General features: G+C 40.6%; 1 protein-coding gene across 1 annotated transcript in view; it reads left to right on the top strand.

The window, feature by feature from the left end:
• Window positions 1-1,704: 1,704 nt before the first annotated feature.
• Window positions 1,705-16,918, top strand: part of LOC143860548 (ADP,ATP carrier protein 1, mitochondrial-like) — a 34,030-nt gene continuing 18,816 nt past the window's right edge. The window contains exon 1 of the mRNA XM_077371241.1: window positions 1,705-1,849. The gene's annotated coding sequence lies outside the window, so the exon portion shown is untranslated. The remainder of the gene's footprint in view (window positions 1,850-16,918) is intronic.

Raw genomic sequence — 16,918 nt, 5'->3', positions numbered from 1 at the left:
AGCCGTCGTTTTTAACTCATTTTTGACTTATAACCCTTCTTTCCGTCACCAAGAGAGTAGCAGATCGTCCCATATTTCCAGGTTTTAGAAATCTCACGATGCATGAGAGATTTTTAAAACCTGAATTTCTCACTTAAAATCCAAGAAACGCTGTCAGGACAGCAAACAACAGCTTGATCATAACCCTCTTTTACACCGTTTTCAAACTAAAAACCTAGATTCTAAAATCGGCTTTATCTAAACGGCCAATAAGCGGATTTTAGAATCTTGGATTTCCTCAAAATCCTGTATGGGAGGCGAGAGAAGGAGACCGTCCATCGTTTTTTGATTTATCGCCCTTCTTTCTGTCAAGCTAGAGAGTAGGAGATCATCCCGTGTCTCCAAGTTTAAATCTCAGGATGGGGGAGCGATTTTTAAAACATGGATTTCTTACTTAAAATCCATGATAATGGATTGTAAAATCCAAAATTTTGCACCGCGTTCAAACTAAAACCTGGATTCTAAAATCCACTATCCAAACAACCCCTAAAGAGACATGATGGTCTGAGCAAACATAAACGGTCTGGATCATGAGTTGAGATACTAAATTGAAGCAAACATGGACTGTCTCGATCATGAGATGAGATACTTAATCCATGGATTTAGTTTCGATTTTCGTTGACCGGTTGATCCTACCTACGGCTCCGAAGAAGGTTCACGTGATTGATTTTGCCAAATAATAAGAATTTCAAGCTGGGGAAGTTTGAAACGAAAAGGGGTGTAAATAATACTAAATAGATGCCCAGGAAAGGTATGCAAATGGTAGGCAAGGAGAATAGCATAAGAAGACTTTGAATCTTGATTGCCCGCCGCTAATTAAAAAGGGGCCTCCTGGGCCGCGCAGAGCCACAAAATTTTCCCTTATCGTGGGACCCACCAAGGTCCACGAGAAATAACAAAGAATTCACCACAATATATCATCGACTTTACCGGCAAAAGAGACACCATTGAGATATTTTTATTTGGAAATTGATATTTGCACACATTTTTCAGCATTCCTACACCTCTTGAAAAGGAAATGATATTTCCACCCCTTTACCGAGCATTTCCACCCCATTTGTTCTATCGTTTCCAAAAAAGTGGCTTCATTTTTCACTCATTCTTGAGAAGGAAATGTATTTTTGTTTGACTTCTCTTAAAAGTGAAGCCATTTTCACGGAGTCTCCTACATGGGCATAAAGCAAAATTTAGGCTTAATTTTTAAGGAGGAATGATAGATGCAAGGGCCGTCTTTATGCCAGGGCCGGAGAAGGGCCCTTGAATAGATCACGTCGATTTTAAAGTCGTTGCACTTTAAGAATGACGGGGATCTATTTTAGGGCCCTTCTTTAGCCCTTGCATAAAGATGGCCCTTGCAACTATCATTCCTCTTTTTTTAAAAAAAATTAAAATTGGGTGTAAAATTTAGGCCCATTTGATGTGGGAGCTGAAATGAGAAATTAAAAACATTATCGCGTTGGGTAAACGAGAAATTAAAGAAAATAAATAGAAAAAAAGGAAAGGGAGATGATATTTCCACCTCCTCTGCAGTGCGCATTCGCCCCCGAACAGTAGGCAACTTTAACGCTTTTTGACGTCAAAATCACGTTACCAGGGGGCGAATAAGTAGTGTAGAGGGGTGAAAATATCATATCCCAAAAGAAAATATGTAGAAAGAAGATCTTTTACGTTCCCTCTCTCTCTCCTCTATTTATAACGTCAACCCTCTCGGGTCATCTTGTTTTTCTCTCATCGAAACCCTCACCTCTTCTACCTTCTTCTCCTCTTACCAGAGCGATAGGCCTGCAATCTCAGAGACCGTACACAACAGGTATAAGCAATGCTTAGTTTTACTACCTTTTATATTCTCTTTGTCCACATGTACAACAGAAAGGAAAACAGAACAACAGAAAGGAAAGCTACCATATTAGTTTTGGGGTGTCCAAAGCGAAAATAAGAATATTTGACTTATACACTATCTAGAGGACCATCCCTCTGTCCTATGGTTTTTTTTTTAAAAGAACCACCCTTTCTTATAATGGGTAAAATTTTGGGCTTAATTGATTTTTTGTCCACCTAGCTATTGGGAAATTAAATGATTGTGTATTTCTATTATCTGTTGTTTCGGTCTTCTGAGCTCGTGTCCGAATGGGTTGGACAGTAGTTCTATTTTCGCATGGTTAATTTCCACTAAAAAATAACATATCATGTTCCCTTCCCTTCTTCTATCCCCCCGCGCAACCCTCCTCTTGTTTTTTCCATATTTCCGATTTTCATGCCTTCTGCTTCTGAAAATCTTATGGGTTTTGCCATGCTTCTTTCAAATCTTACTGATCTTTGAACTCCTTTTCCTATAACTTGGGTACATTTCACTTCATTTGATCATTTTTAATTTGAGCTTTATGGTTGTGTTTGACATATGGATGTTTTTTGGCAATCTCTTGGCATTTTACAATTTGTTTTATCTAATCTCAGCTTGATTAGATGACACTCATTTGCTGCCTCATCACAAATGGGCATGAGCCGCTTTCTTGTTATTCACTTATTCATCATCTTCATTACTTCATATTTTTAGTGTTAAAAATTTCTTACATTTTGTCATGCACTGTACTTCTTAGGAGTTCAGCTTATAGCCACAACTGAGGAAAGAGTTATACACACACATGACAATGATAGCAAGTGGTAAACACATTTTAAAAAGCTTGAAAGAGTGCAACACCATACCTAAAAGCATAAAGCCACATCTCCACATAGGGCTGCAACTCGAGCCGGGTTTTACCCAACCCGCATCGACCCGACCCGAAAATAGCTTGGGTTGGGTTCAGGTTTCATGGGTTTTGGGTCGAGCCGGGTTGAGCATTCAAAAGCCCGCATGAATCTCGGGTCGAGCCGGGTTTGAAGGGGCCCGACCCGACCCGACCCAAGTTACATAAGTTATAGTATGTACATTTTTTTCTATTGTTAGTTAAAAGTTAAAAGTGAAAACACATGCACCCACTGTTATTGTATGTGAGTGTAATTTCTGCTTCTATGAGTTGAGTTGATTCAAGTGTTTGATTCAGCATTGTTTGATTGTAATTACAACATTGTTTGATTCAAGTGTAATGTGAGTGTAATTCCATCATTGTTTGATTCAAGTGTAATGTGAGTGTAATTTCTGCTTCTATGAGTTGAGTTGCCTTGCCAAACAAGAATTTTCCTTAAAAATTTGCGTCAACGTGAAAAAACCCGACCCGACCCGAGATTTATCATGGGTAGGGCCGGGTTTGGGAATCGTGGGTTTTCCGGAAAAAAACCCGACCCGACCCGACCCGACCCGACCCAAGATATTTCTTGGGTAGGGTTGGGTTCTCCAAAACCCGACCCGAGTTGCAGCCCTATCTCCACAAACCCAAGTCACTCCAGTAATTTAATAAAAGTCAATAACATTCTCATACACTTACAAAAGGAAACCACTTAAATACATTAGCAAATCCTTGTTAATAAAAGATAAATATTACATCGACAAAAGACTAACCCCGGCACCCAAAAAATGATAACATAGATTGTTGTCTTGCAGAACTTATATCAAACAGGTGGCCTGCATGCTATAACCACAATCAAGTGTATCGACTAACAAAAAAAAATTGAGAAATGTTGGGAGAAACATGGATTTTTTAAGATAGTATTGATTTTGAGTAAAACCAAAAGACAAAACTTTTATCAAATACTTCACAAATCTTGACATGAAAACTATCACATGAAACCAAATGCTATAGAAACAGAGCTTCATAAGCAAGACTTAGGTGCTGGTGTTGTGTATGGAATATCTATGTCAACTTTGAAGCTTGCCAAACAAATAAAGAAAACAACAACAACAATAATAATAAATAAAAAGAAAAAGAAGAGAAATGAAACACTCTAGTCTATGCACCCACTACACAAAGCAAAAATAGCACCATATCATTCTTTTAAACAGAACCACCACACAAAACTATTATACTGAGATGAATTGGAGTGACAAAGATGCTGAACGAAGCAACCGATGTGAAAATGTTGATTACAGAGAATGAAGATTCACTTCTTGGAAATGCACGGGTTTGTGCATACGTGTAGACACCCCATTTTGACCAGACCTAAGTTCGTGTCGTTTGGGCAAGGCCTCGTCAAATCAGTGAGTTGAGATTTCAAATTAAACCCTGGGGTAGCTTAAGGTCTCCCATAAGTCCCTGAAAAGTTTCGTCATGATCTGAGCGTGTTCACCTAGCCAACGAGCCGAGAGAATGTGCGCAGTACAGATGTAGAAAGGGGGGGGTGAATCATCTTAAAGGGGGTTGTCCATTGAAAAAGGAGGCAAATATATAATTTTTTTGTAGAAAAGGGCGATTCATTTTCGTGGAGGATTTTTCGAGAGAGAAAGGGAGAAGAAGAAGGAGGTTTTGAGAGAAAAATCTCAGATCTGGATCTGAGATTTTCAGAAATTAAGGAGAAAAACGCCCATTTGCAGAGGAGATCGGGGGATTTTTCTGAAAAAAAAAAAAGCAAAACCAGAGAGGGAGAAAGGGATTTTGGGGATTTTCTTCTCGAGATCCTCTCCGGCCGGCCACCTCTGTCACCTCCGGTCACTTCTCCAACCGACACCCACATCTCCACCCTAACATCGCCACCTCCATCTCCACCTTGCCGCCGACCATCTTCAACCTATTTTAGCAAACCCATCTCATCATCTTCCCCTCCCCATTTTTGCCCATTTCTCCACCTACAAATCCCAACCGCCAAAACCCAGCCGAGCTTTACCCATCACCACCACCACGAGCCGTCGGCCAATCACCCTCCCTTCACCTCCACCGCTACCCTTGTCATCCAAACCCTTTTCTCAAACTATCTCATCCTTCACCTTCATCTTCCATCTCACAAATCCTTGAAACCCACTGTGGACCCCGATCCGAGAGAGACGGCGGGGACGTGTGCCCCCACGCGAGTCAGTCTCAGGATCATCCACGTGAATGGAGAGCTCTACCAAGGAACTCTCGAAAGAAGTGCCTCTCACAGCATGAGTGGCGATATAAAAGGTGAGATACCTCTCGATTCGGGGACTAGCCCAGATTCGAGGCGTACCTTAAACAAAGAAGAGTCGCCATCCAAGGAAGTGGGCCAAGGATCCCATACTATGCTCTGTTGCAACGGATAACCAGAGATTATAAAAAGAGGGTTCGTGCCTGGTTACGAATTCGGAAGGTCTGAAGAGCACCTCATCCGCCCAAGTGCAAGCACCTGGTCTCTTATGCCATTTGTTATTGATTTTGAAGAGTTTTGAGCGAAAGTCATATGAAATGGGAACATATATCTCTGAGAAGACGTCTACCTAATCATGCATGTCTCAGAGATGAAATTTAAACACATACACAAAATAAATGAAAAATGTGTCACCTAAGCAAAACTAGGTTATAAGTGACATGCCTAATGGGTGTCTAAGTTCCGGTGTGCAAACACATGCATGTCACAGCTGAATGTATAGGATCTGTACATGAAAGTAAGAAAACACAGCAAAAACATACAACACAAATCAACTCTATACCTGACTGGACAAAATGAGTCCTAACTCTAATGCGACCTGACTCGGACCAAGATGGCCGTCCATCCCAGCTGCTCTACGTATCCCAGCCTCGGGAAGAATCGGAGTCAACGTAGTTCGATGCCCTATTCCAAACTACTATGCCTAACCATCTAGAACCGCTATCCTAGACTCGATCCATTAGACTCAACTGATTTTTAAAGCTTTTTTGTATGATTGCTTAAATTCAAGTGAATTGTAATTTTCAGGACTCTCTATATGCCCTAACTAATGCAAGTTGGTTAGCCTTACGCTAATGCAGGTGGGCCTTACATCCTATATGTATCTAGGCTGTGCAACCTAATGAAAACCATGGGCTGACTATATGCTTCCTAGTCTAGCTATCGGTTCGACTAAGTGTCTAACCGATCAACTTGAGGCCTCCTAACTCTAGGGACACTCACGCGACAGGACACACCATATCAACAAATCAAGACAGACATCCAACTCTTAAAACACCCTAAATAGCTAGGACAGACTCCTAACTCTAGGGGAAGATCTTTTTGAAAAGGTTTTGAAGTTTTTTATTTTATTTTTGGGAGATTTGAAATGTTTATTTTTAAAGGTTTGGCTGGACCTGGGATGTGGGTCCCAAGCTGCACTACGTACCCTGTTGAAAGGGATCAAGCCAACGTAGTTCGGAACAGATTTCCTAACTACTTCTAATGACTCAAGATTTTTGAGATTTTTGGTTTTTCAGATGTTTTTGTTGTTTTTAAGTGTTTTTGACTCAAAGGGGGACAAATCCTATCATCATAAGGGGAGGACAGACTCCCGATATCCCGCAAAGGTTGGACAGCATCCTATGCTTTGCGGGAGAAAAAGACAGAAACACGACTCTGCAAGGGTTGGACAGCATCCTATACCTTGCAAGAGAGGATAGAAGAACATGATCTGATGAAAGGTTGGATAAAATCCTAACCCCTATGATGATAGGATTTGATTCCTGAACAAGAGGACTGACTCTCTAGACTAAGGACGGATTCCTATGCTAGTGAACTACCAAACTAAGATAAAGCTCAACAAGTAACAAGGAAAAAGAAACCTTGTGCATATTTGGCAAAGGTAAAACAACCAGCCGGGCCGGACAGCTACCTAGCCCTAGGGTGCAACAAATGTGCAACCCAATACCCATAAGGGTCGGGGTATGATGCCAAGCCGAGCAAGGTGTTCTCCCAAAACCAAAAGACGCACAAAGAGGAGGTTTAGGAAGAAAAATGAGATTGGGTGAGACTCCTAAACAAAAAGATGAGCTCCAAGAGAGGTGCTGACGAGACATGGCATGTCTCCTAAGGATAGACTCACTAATGAGACAAAGCTTGTCTCTAAAGGATACAACTTTCTCTGTCTGAGACATAGCCTGTCTCCCTGAGAGGGCTCTAGAGAACTCTTTCATTGCCCTTGCAATGAATGGATTTCTAATTTCTAGGGGATACACACCATAAAGACTTGGACAAATCTTTAAATAAATGAGAGGAGTGCTACTTGGACTAAGCGAGTCCCCTAAGGATGGGCTTAGGCTAGCGCCTTCATCGCCCTACAAGAAAAGGGGATTCTAGATAATCGCAAATTCTATTTCTATTCTTATAAAAAAAATCAAGTGCTAAGCAAAGAAGAATTTTCAATAATAAAATACATAATCTATAGCAATCATGAAATGATAAACAACATTAATTAGTCCAGACCAGCCGCTGGATAGCCTAATAAAGTAAAAAAACAACATCAAACACTTCTAAACCAACCACATACCCCAATACGGGGACTCCAATGAAATCAGATGATGCTAAAGTAATCATCTGATATCAAATACACATGATAATATTTCTAATCCCGCCTTGAGATCAGACAGTACTCATGTCGATAATATCGAATAGAGTAGTCATCTGATCTCCTTCTTACTATTAACAATTTATTTAAATAAAAAGGAATGAATATAATAAGCTTTGAGATAATCTCACCTGAACAATCCATTTATTACCGTCTTCGAACCCTAACACAAAGCTTAGTATGAAAGAGAAGTATTAAATTTATAAATACTGGACTATAGGCTTAATTTTGGAAATCCTTATCGAAATTTTCTCAAATTTTATTTCAAAGTACTCTTTATTCAGTTTTTTTTTTATATACAACGACTGTCTAAAGAATTATAGCTTGTGACATTTGTAAGAAGGCCATATACTAACAAATGCTATCCAACTTAGCACAAATTCAAACCTGTTTGTAAGCCACTTACAGCTCAAGTTATTTAACCAGCAAGAATAGTGATAAATCAAACAAGGTCAAATTACTTTTCATTTCCTCAACATGCTTATGTAAATAAGCCATTTGCACTAACAGCTCTAAGGACCAAAACATGAGAAGTCAAGACATGGATAAGTCTCACCATGCTTTTATCCAAACATTCATTTAGCTTTTAGATATCTACTACAGTGATCATAAAGCCAGAATAAAAAGGGAGAAGGATTTTGCCCTTGTCATATATGTTTGACCTTCATAGGAAAAAGAAAATTCTATTTTGATCTGACAGTCATAAATTCAAACAGACATATTCACATGTTAAAGCAAAGCTCCCTTGTACCTCAACTTGCCCAAAAACAAAACTCTCACCAGAGAGTAATAAGCATTTCTTATTTCATCTTTAAGACTCAAACCTATAAAATTTTCAAACCTGAACTTAAATCATCATATAACAACACTGATCTTAATAAGTTTCAACAATTACCATAAGAACAAGTCTAAAATTCAATTGTTCCATCCCATTTCCAAACAAATAATCAAATCATAGAACAAAACGATTAAGAATTTGCTCTTAAAATATCATATTCTTCAATCATATTGATCAATGTACTAACATAACCAAAATTATCAATCAGAGCAAATGAAAAGATTACCTGAAGGAATGTCTTCCAAAAGAACTGACAGATAAGTTGAAAAGGATGATGTTCACTTCTCTCACGGCCTTGAACAGATAGACCTAAGGTTTAATGCAAGAAAAGCTGCATAATTCCAGTAAGAAGGGCGGAAAAAATGAAAGATCCAGCGAATTTTCTCATCTTTGCTAGAATTGACAAGGATTAGATGTAAGAATTTTAAACAGATCAGGTTAGATGAATTAAAATCCTGGCAATAGGAATAAGATCTGGGGTTTCTACTAATGGTAAAACTAGCAGGAATGATATCAAAGGTGAAGGATCTAAGTTGCAGGTGCTAAAGGCCGGAGCTAAGATTTGATTGAGGGAAGTAGATCAGCCGGAGCTCGAATCCGCCGGTGGATTCACCGGAAAAAGAAAAAAAAATAGCAGAGGAAGGAGAAAAGCTTGTTGTGAATAAAGATTGATCGGAAAATAACCGGAATCCGGCAAGGACTTACCGGAGAAGAAGATCGGAGCCTTACCGGAGAAGAAGAAGGGGGAAATGAAACCCTAACTCTCTCTCTCTCTCTCTCTCTCTCTCTGCAAGATGCTTGTTGTAGAAGGTGAATCGGCTAGGGGAAATGACCGGAATTTGATCGGATCGGATCGGAACTAAGGAAACTGCCGGAGAAGATGACCAGCGAAGGAAAAGGAGGATCGGCCGAAGAAGATGCCGGAGAAGATGAGGAAATGATCGGAGCAGAAGGGAGTTAGGGTTTGACGAGGTTTCTCTCTCTCTCTCTCTCTCTCTCTCTGGAAAATGAAATCTCTCTCTGTAGCTATAAAATGATTCACCGGAGGCAGAGTATTGCCGGATCCTAACCGAATTAATCGAGAAAGACGATCGGAAAATAGAAAATTTCGATCGGAAAATCTCTCCCCTTTCTCTCTCTGATTGAACGAAAATGAGAGAGTCTTCGCTTGGATCGGAATCCAGCTGGAGCTAGGTCGAGGAAGAAGATGAACGGGAGCTGGCCGGATGTTGATCGGAAAAAATGGAAGAGGTTTTGCGAGAACTGGTTTTTCTCTTGAATCGGGATTTTCTCTGTTAAAGACGAGAAAGAAAAAAAATCATGAGAGACAAAATGAGAAGCTCGATTGTCTTTTATAGGTAAATGATATATTGACCCCCTTTTGGTTCATGGTACAGCCCCTCTTTAACCATCAACACCCCCCTTTTCTGGTTTACACTACGGCCACTCTCCCATCTCGTTCGCTAGGCAAACGCACTCCGATTTCGACGAAATTTTATGGGGACCTAGCTGGGACCCTAACCTACCTTGGGGAAAAATTTGGGATCCTAAAGCATTGGTTTGATAGGGTTTTGCTCAAACTTGGAAGGTTTAGGGTACGGTCAAAATGGGGTGTCTACAGATGCCCCTCTTTGGCAGAGCGTGCTTGTCACGCGAATGTCAAAGCTGAACAGACAAACCATTTTGGCCGACCCGAAAAAGAAGCAAATCAAATTTTGATTTTTGGTTTTGAAAATGATATTTACGAAGATAACACGGTGAAATAGCCTTTCACCGGACTCTGACTCCGCAAACGCTGGTGAGATAGCCTCTCTCCACTCATAACTCAACAATGGATATATGGATGAGATAGCCTCTCTTGCAAAACTTTTAAAGGATTGATTTGGTTGCGAGAGAGCCAGGAAAGATATTGGCATGGTTGCGATTGAACCAAAAAAAGCTGGGATATCGACTTGACTGCGAAAGAGTCAGAAAATCAAGGATATTAGGTCGGTTGCGAACGAACCAAAAGATCAGTCGGAAGGTCAAAAATTTGCTTAGTTGCAAAAAAAAAAAAACAAAGGGGTTGACTCGATTGCGAATGAGTCAGAGTCAGGGAGAATAGCTTGATTGCGAATGAGCCGAAGAATCTAAGATTTTAGCTTAGTTGCGGATGAACCAAAAAAAAAAACTGGAACGATGACTTTAGCTGCGAATGAGCTAAGAATTGGAAGATTGACTCGATTGCGAGTGAGTTGAAGTCGGAGAGATTAGCTTGATTGTGAATGAATCAAGAAATCAGCGAGAAACTTGGCCGCGAACGTGCCGAAGAGTCTAAGATTTTGGGCCTGGTTGCGAATGAACCAAAAATGCCGGAATAATGACTTAGTTACGAACGAACCGAAGTCAAAGAGATGACTCGATTACGAATGAACCAAAAAGGTAATAACCTGACAGAATCAGAAGTTAAAGGATTGACTCGGTTACAGATTAACCGAAAAACTTGACTGCGAAAGTCAAAAAGCTCAGAGATCGACTCGGTTGCGAATGAACCAGAAAGTCGAGGATTGACCCGGTAGCGAATGAACCGAAAAGGTCGAAACGATGACTTGGTTGCGAATGAACCAAAAATGTAATAACCTGACAGAATCAGAAGTTAAAGGATTGACTCGGTTACAGATTAACCGAAAACTTCAGGATAGAAGCTTGACTGCGAATGAGTCAAATACTAAAGGATCGACTTGGTTGCGAATGAACCTAAAAGTCGAGGATATGAGTTAGACTGCGAATGAGTCCAAGGCTCAGAGGATTGACCTGGTTGCGAATGAACCGAAAGGTCGAGGATATGAGCTAGACTGCGAATGAGTCAAAGGCTCAAAGGATTGACCTGGTTGCGAATGAACCGAAAGGTCGAGGATACGAGCTAGACTGCGAATGAGTCCAAGGCTCAAAGGATTGACCTGATTGCGAATGAACCGAAAGGTCGAAAATACGAGCGAGACTGCGAATGAGTCAAAGGCTCAAAGGATTGACCTGATTGCGAATGAACCGAAAGGTCGAAAATACGAGCGAGACTGCGAATGAGTCAAAGGCTCAATGAAATGGTGAGACAGATTCTCAATGGAATGGTGATACAGACTCTCAATAGAATAATGAGACAGACTCTCAATAGAATAATGAGACAATCTCTCAATGAGATAATGAGACAGACTCTCGGTGGTATGATGAAACAGATTCTCAAAAGATTGACCTGGTTGCGAATGAACCGAAAGGTCGAGAATATCTTGATCAAGCAGAAGTCTACATGAGACAGTACGAGAATCAAAGGTATGACGGGCCTGTGAAAAGGATTTCACCAAAATAACAGTTAGATGGACCTGTCACCTGTGGAAAGGCTGATCTCCATACTAACTATTAGGAGGTAACAAACAATAATTTTGCTTCTGGATGCGAAAATTTTGATTGATTCCACTGAGAGATTGATTGTCTCTTGCCGAGAACAATGGGAGTGTGAGTTCCTTGCTGGGACTGGACTCGGATAACTTGCTGGGTTTTGGGTATTGGCCCTTCTTTGACAAGTGAAAAGCATTCTGCTGAGGTTTTGAAGGTTGCGGGAGCAAATTCTAGACTCCGCTGCGGAAATTGATTTTCTTTGAAAATTGACTTTTTTAGAAAGAGTCTTTCAGAAAGAGGGCTCATTTGAAGAGTTTAGAGATTTGGCTTGAGATATGCTCGCATCTCTCTTATCTCAATTTGTTGTAAACATTGGCACTGATTGCCTTTTGTGTGCTTGATATCTTTTATGACGCAAGTCATAAAAGATGCCCCTAGTGTGTTGCGATTCCATGACAAGAGTCTTAAGAAAGCGGAACCAGAATAGGTAAGGGAAATTTGAATTTGTATGGGTTCTTTCTTTGAAATAGGAAGAACAATCTCTACAATGGCTGGGTTTGAGAATTCCTTCTGTCACTGCTCACTGTTTAAAGCCTTGATGTCTCTGGCAGGTCTGAACAAGATGTCTCTTGCCCCTCTTTGATTTTCAACCAGGATTCACTTTGAATTTTTTTTTTCGCATTTTGGAAGGTGTACTCTCGCTCTTCCAGTGCCAGACAACTTTAGACCTTGAGAACTTTATACCTTGAGAGAAAAATGGATAAGAATGAGGAATAAACTTTGAATGACTCGATCAAAGAAAATTTATACGATTCAAGGGACGACTCACTTTTGATTCACCCTTAGATCCAATGTATTATTTTTTTAGGGTAAGGCGAACCGCTCTCAGAGTAATTTCGAAAACCATGTCAAGAGGCACTAATTTCCTCCATCGGTATTTCCGTCATGGTTATTACCCCTCTTCGGATTGCTCAGTTTTAATGCCCCTAGTTTAAAAGGGTATCAAAGTAAGTCTCGCTGACACTACTCAGATTCTGGGATCCTGCCCTGTTTGAAGACTGCTTCTCCAACTCTTTGATTCTCTTTCTTTCAAGGAAGTCAAACTGATGTCTTCCAGGTTTTCAGTCTTGCAGACCGCTTGTCTTGATTCTTGCTTTGAGTTCTCCATAATCGAGGAACTCCTTCCATGTCTTATCAGCTCACTTTTTAGAAGTCTTGCTGCCGACTAGATTGTCTTCTTGAGTTTTTAATCTAGCAAACCGCTACCCTTTCTTTGTATAAGCTAACTCTTTGACTTAGCAAATACATGAATCTCTTTTCTCTAGGCCGCCCTTTCAGGTTTTCAACCTAGTGGGTCTTCAGACTCTCATTCTTTTCTTTTCTTTCTGTTTTTGTTCTATTTGCCTTTAACCTTTGCTTGTTTCACCAGAAGGACTTTCCAGGTAAGCTTGGGTTCAAAAAGGTTGGATATCTAAAGTTCTAAGAATTTGGACCGAATCTGGTCTTGCCAGACTACCTACGTACCCCAAAAATGGAGGATCATGTCCGCGTAGTTCGCTTTGGGGTTTAACAAAGAATGATTTAGCTTTTTAGCTTCAAAATTTTGAAAGGGGGATGATTTAGCTTTTATCCCCAAGGTTTGACCGAACCTGAGTTGATCAGGTTGCCTACGTACCCCCAAAGTGTTGGGGATCAGGTCATGACGTAGTTCAGGTTGCTTATCTTTTATGACGAAAGTCATAAAAGATGCCCCTGGTTTATAATGTGTTTGAAAGAATTGTTTGGTTTTAACAGCTCAAAGGGCTCACAAAAGGATTTTTTTTTAAACGTTGGGATTTTGGCTATAAAGGTTCAAACGTCCAAGGATGGCCTCCTGGTGCTTTGATGTACAAGCTTTTGAATGTTTAAGGTTCAACGGCTTTGAATATTTTTGTCGAGGAGTCTGGCGGTACTCTTGGGCAAGACTTCAACCACGATGCTCCATTTGAATTTGTGCGCTTCTCAAATATCTTGAATTTATGCTCAAGGGTTATACAGCTCTCGATAGTCTCCAAATGTTGGAGACAATTCTGATATTCAATCTATCTCATAGACTCCATCACTTGGGTCTTTGATTTTTCTAAAGAGTTGTCTTAGAAACACATTCCTTCTACTCTCTTTTTTTTTGCTTTTAGACATTAACAATGTCCTTACTCTTGAATTATTCCACATCGGAACCTCATTGAAAACATGGAACTCAAGTGCACTTTTCAGGCTCGAATTGATGACTTCATTTTCTGAAAGTCTTCGCTAAATTTCTCATCAGCTCGACTGGATGTCTGATGTTTCACTCTCTTGAATTTTGCTTTACAACTGATATCTAAAGCCGATGGAGTCTTGCTTTGCACAAGGCGTTCACCCGGTTTATCCTTATAGGATCAAGCAAGATTACCTCAAACCCCTATAAACAGGTTTATCAATTCCTCGCTTTCGTCGGGAGATAAAGTTTTTCCAATCCATCTTTCCCGAGTTTCGGATTTCGATACCACTATCAACAGCTTTGATTTCTTCTTTGAGTGGCTATGCTCGACGCTCTTCCTCTCGTTTGATCATGTTTCAGATCTCGAGGGGAATTTCGTCTGCATTCTCATCCGAGAAGGGTGTCTTTAGTTATTTTAAACATTAGATCAAGAGTGAATCATAAGAATACTGATAACATTGAAATCAAACTTTATTGAATTGAAAATTTTCAAGTACATCAATAGTTCTCAACACGCCTCAGTGGGCTATATATCAGACTTGACAGAAAATAAAACACTGACTCTAAATGAGAAAGACTGACAAACATGACACTCTTTTTTTTTTTGACATTGACACTATCACTCACCAACTTTCAACACAAGAGTTGGTATACACTTGATAGAAGTCAAATCTTGAAACATGATACTTGGAACACCTCACTTGAAACAATGACACTTGGACATGGACAAGGACTAGGCACTGAAGTTCACAAGTAGCATGCCTTCCTCCATGATGTTGTCGGCTAGTGGTTTCGGTTCTGGTATAGGAATCTCGGAAGAGGCGGTCCCATGTAATTCTGTCTACCTTGCCCAAACTGCCCTTGAAAACCAGCTGGTGGCATCATGCCCTCTGCCCTGACATTCTTCGGAGGCTCAAATTCTGACATCTTTCCTTTTCCTTTCGATTCATTTCCCTGCTCTGAGGTGGCATAAGCAAATGTGGTGGGACATTTGAAGGGTTGAATGGGTCTAACCGGTGCATAATTCACGAAAGCATAGAGTTCAGGAAGAATAGATGAATCTCCATCTATCTCGTCCTGAATTTTATGTTTCAATGCCATGAACTTTTCTGTTGTATGACCAATACCTCCGTGGTACTCGCAATACTGATCTCTTCTCCAGTGTTTGGGGATCGGGTTAGGAAGAAGCTTCGGATCTAAAAGTGTCAAACGACCTTCACTGACCCATTTCTTCATGATAACTTCCTGAGAACATGGCAGCTGAGCGTATTCCCTCCTCAGTCTCTGACCCATCCTTTCTTCCACTTCTATTATTGGCTTCTTAAAGGGTTGACGATAGGGTCCAACATTCTTAACTTCACTGGGAACAATGACAGGCTTGGTCCCACTATGCAAATCAACATATCTGTCAAGAATTAAACTCTGAACTGATGCTTCTTCTGTCATAGTACCCATATCGGCAAACTGCTTAGGAGCTGAATCATATCCGGTGGACAGATATCGTATTTGAGTTTTCATCTCCCTCACTTCTTCAGTTAACATGGCCATCTGACCAAAAAGCTTAACCATCCAGTTTTCCATTCTGATGAGGGCCAACCTTTCAAATGATTCCTCCATTGGTCGAGAGTTTGATGAAACAAGTGGTGTTTCTGAGATAGGACGAATAAGGGATGCAGGATCCAATAATGGTTCATCCGTAGAGATAGCTCCTACCATCGGTAAAGGGCCAACTGATCTTTGCACTGGTTTTCTGGTAGCACCGGGTTCTCCAACAACTACCTTACCATCTTTGATAAGTTTTAGGATCTTATGTTTCAAGGCTTGGCAACTGTTGGATGAATGTCCATGAACTCTATGATATTCACAGAAGTCTTGTTCATAAAAGTTGCTAGGAAGAGGATTTGGAGGAGGAGAAGGTTCAGGAAGTTCAATTTTACCCACTTCGACCAATTCTCTCAAAGCTTTTTCAAGATTCTTCGGCAATGGAGGAATTTCTTTATTTGGCTTCTGAATAGGCTTGTTTCCTTTCTGAGCCACCTTCTTGAAAGGTTGACGAGAGGTCTCCACATTGCTGACCTCTTTAGCTGCTATCATAGTCCTCTTTCCGTCTCTAACATCAGTTGAGGTCCTTGTCTTTAGTCCTTTGGCCAGTGCATCATCTACTTGGGTTCCTGTCTTGATGAGATGATTAAAATCGAGAAAGTATTGGATAGCCATATGATGGTAGTACTGTGTAGACAGATTCTTAACCACAATCTTGATCTGGTCTTCATCGGACAATCTGTGGGTCATCTGAGCTGCTTTCCTTCTCCATCTTCGGATGAAGGAAGTGAAGGTTTCATTATGTCCCTGTTTCAACATTTTCAGATCCCTTTTGGTTATGTCTATTCCTTCTTCCATGGAAAACTGTTCCACGAACTTGTTGGCAATGTCTTCCAAAGTTCTGATCTCATCAGACTTTAGACTCAAAAACCATTTCTTTGCAGTTCCGACTAGAGATCGAGGGAATACAAGGGCAATCTGCTCTGGAGAAAGTCCATGCTGTTGCAAAATAGGAATGACAGACTTCAAATGGCTTGTGGGACACCCTGTTCCATCATACTTATCAAGATCAGGTACTGTGAACTTAGGAGGAAGAACAACACCTGGGGCTATCATGAAGTCAGACATGTTCAACTTCTTAGTGCCTTGGAACTTCATGCTTTCCATTTCTAGGGTTAGCTTATCCAACCTGTCTACAATCCCTTTGCTTTTATCAGCTCTCTCCAGATGAGGGCGACAATTCTCCTCTACATACTGCTCATCCTCGAAGTCATCCTCAACAGCAAACACTGTTGGTCTGCTCATCATAGGAGGTGGAGGAGGTATGACTGAAGGATGCTGGGGTGCATGCTCCTTAGAAGTAGAACTCTTATCATTTTTTAGACGGGCTATCTCTTCATTAATGGTGCCCAACTGCGCCAGAATAGCCTTCATAACCTCATTGGTGTCAAGGGTATTATTTCCATTCCCCGCCATGGGTTCAAGTATA

The sequence above is a fragment of the Tasmannia lanceolata genome, unplaced genomic scaffold (genome assembly GCF_043159265.1).
Source record: "Tasmannia lanceolata isolate RefF3 unplaced genomic scaffold, GAP_Taslan_0.1 ptg000003l, whole genome shotgun sequence".
NCBI lineage: Eukaryota > Viridiplantae > Streptophyta > Magnoliopsida > Canellales > Winteraceae > Tasmannia > Tasmannia lanceolata.
Note: the sequence above shows the minus strand (reverse complement) of the source record. Positions and strands in the feature narration are given on the sequence as shown.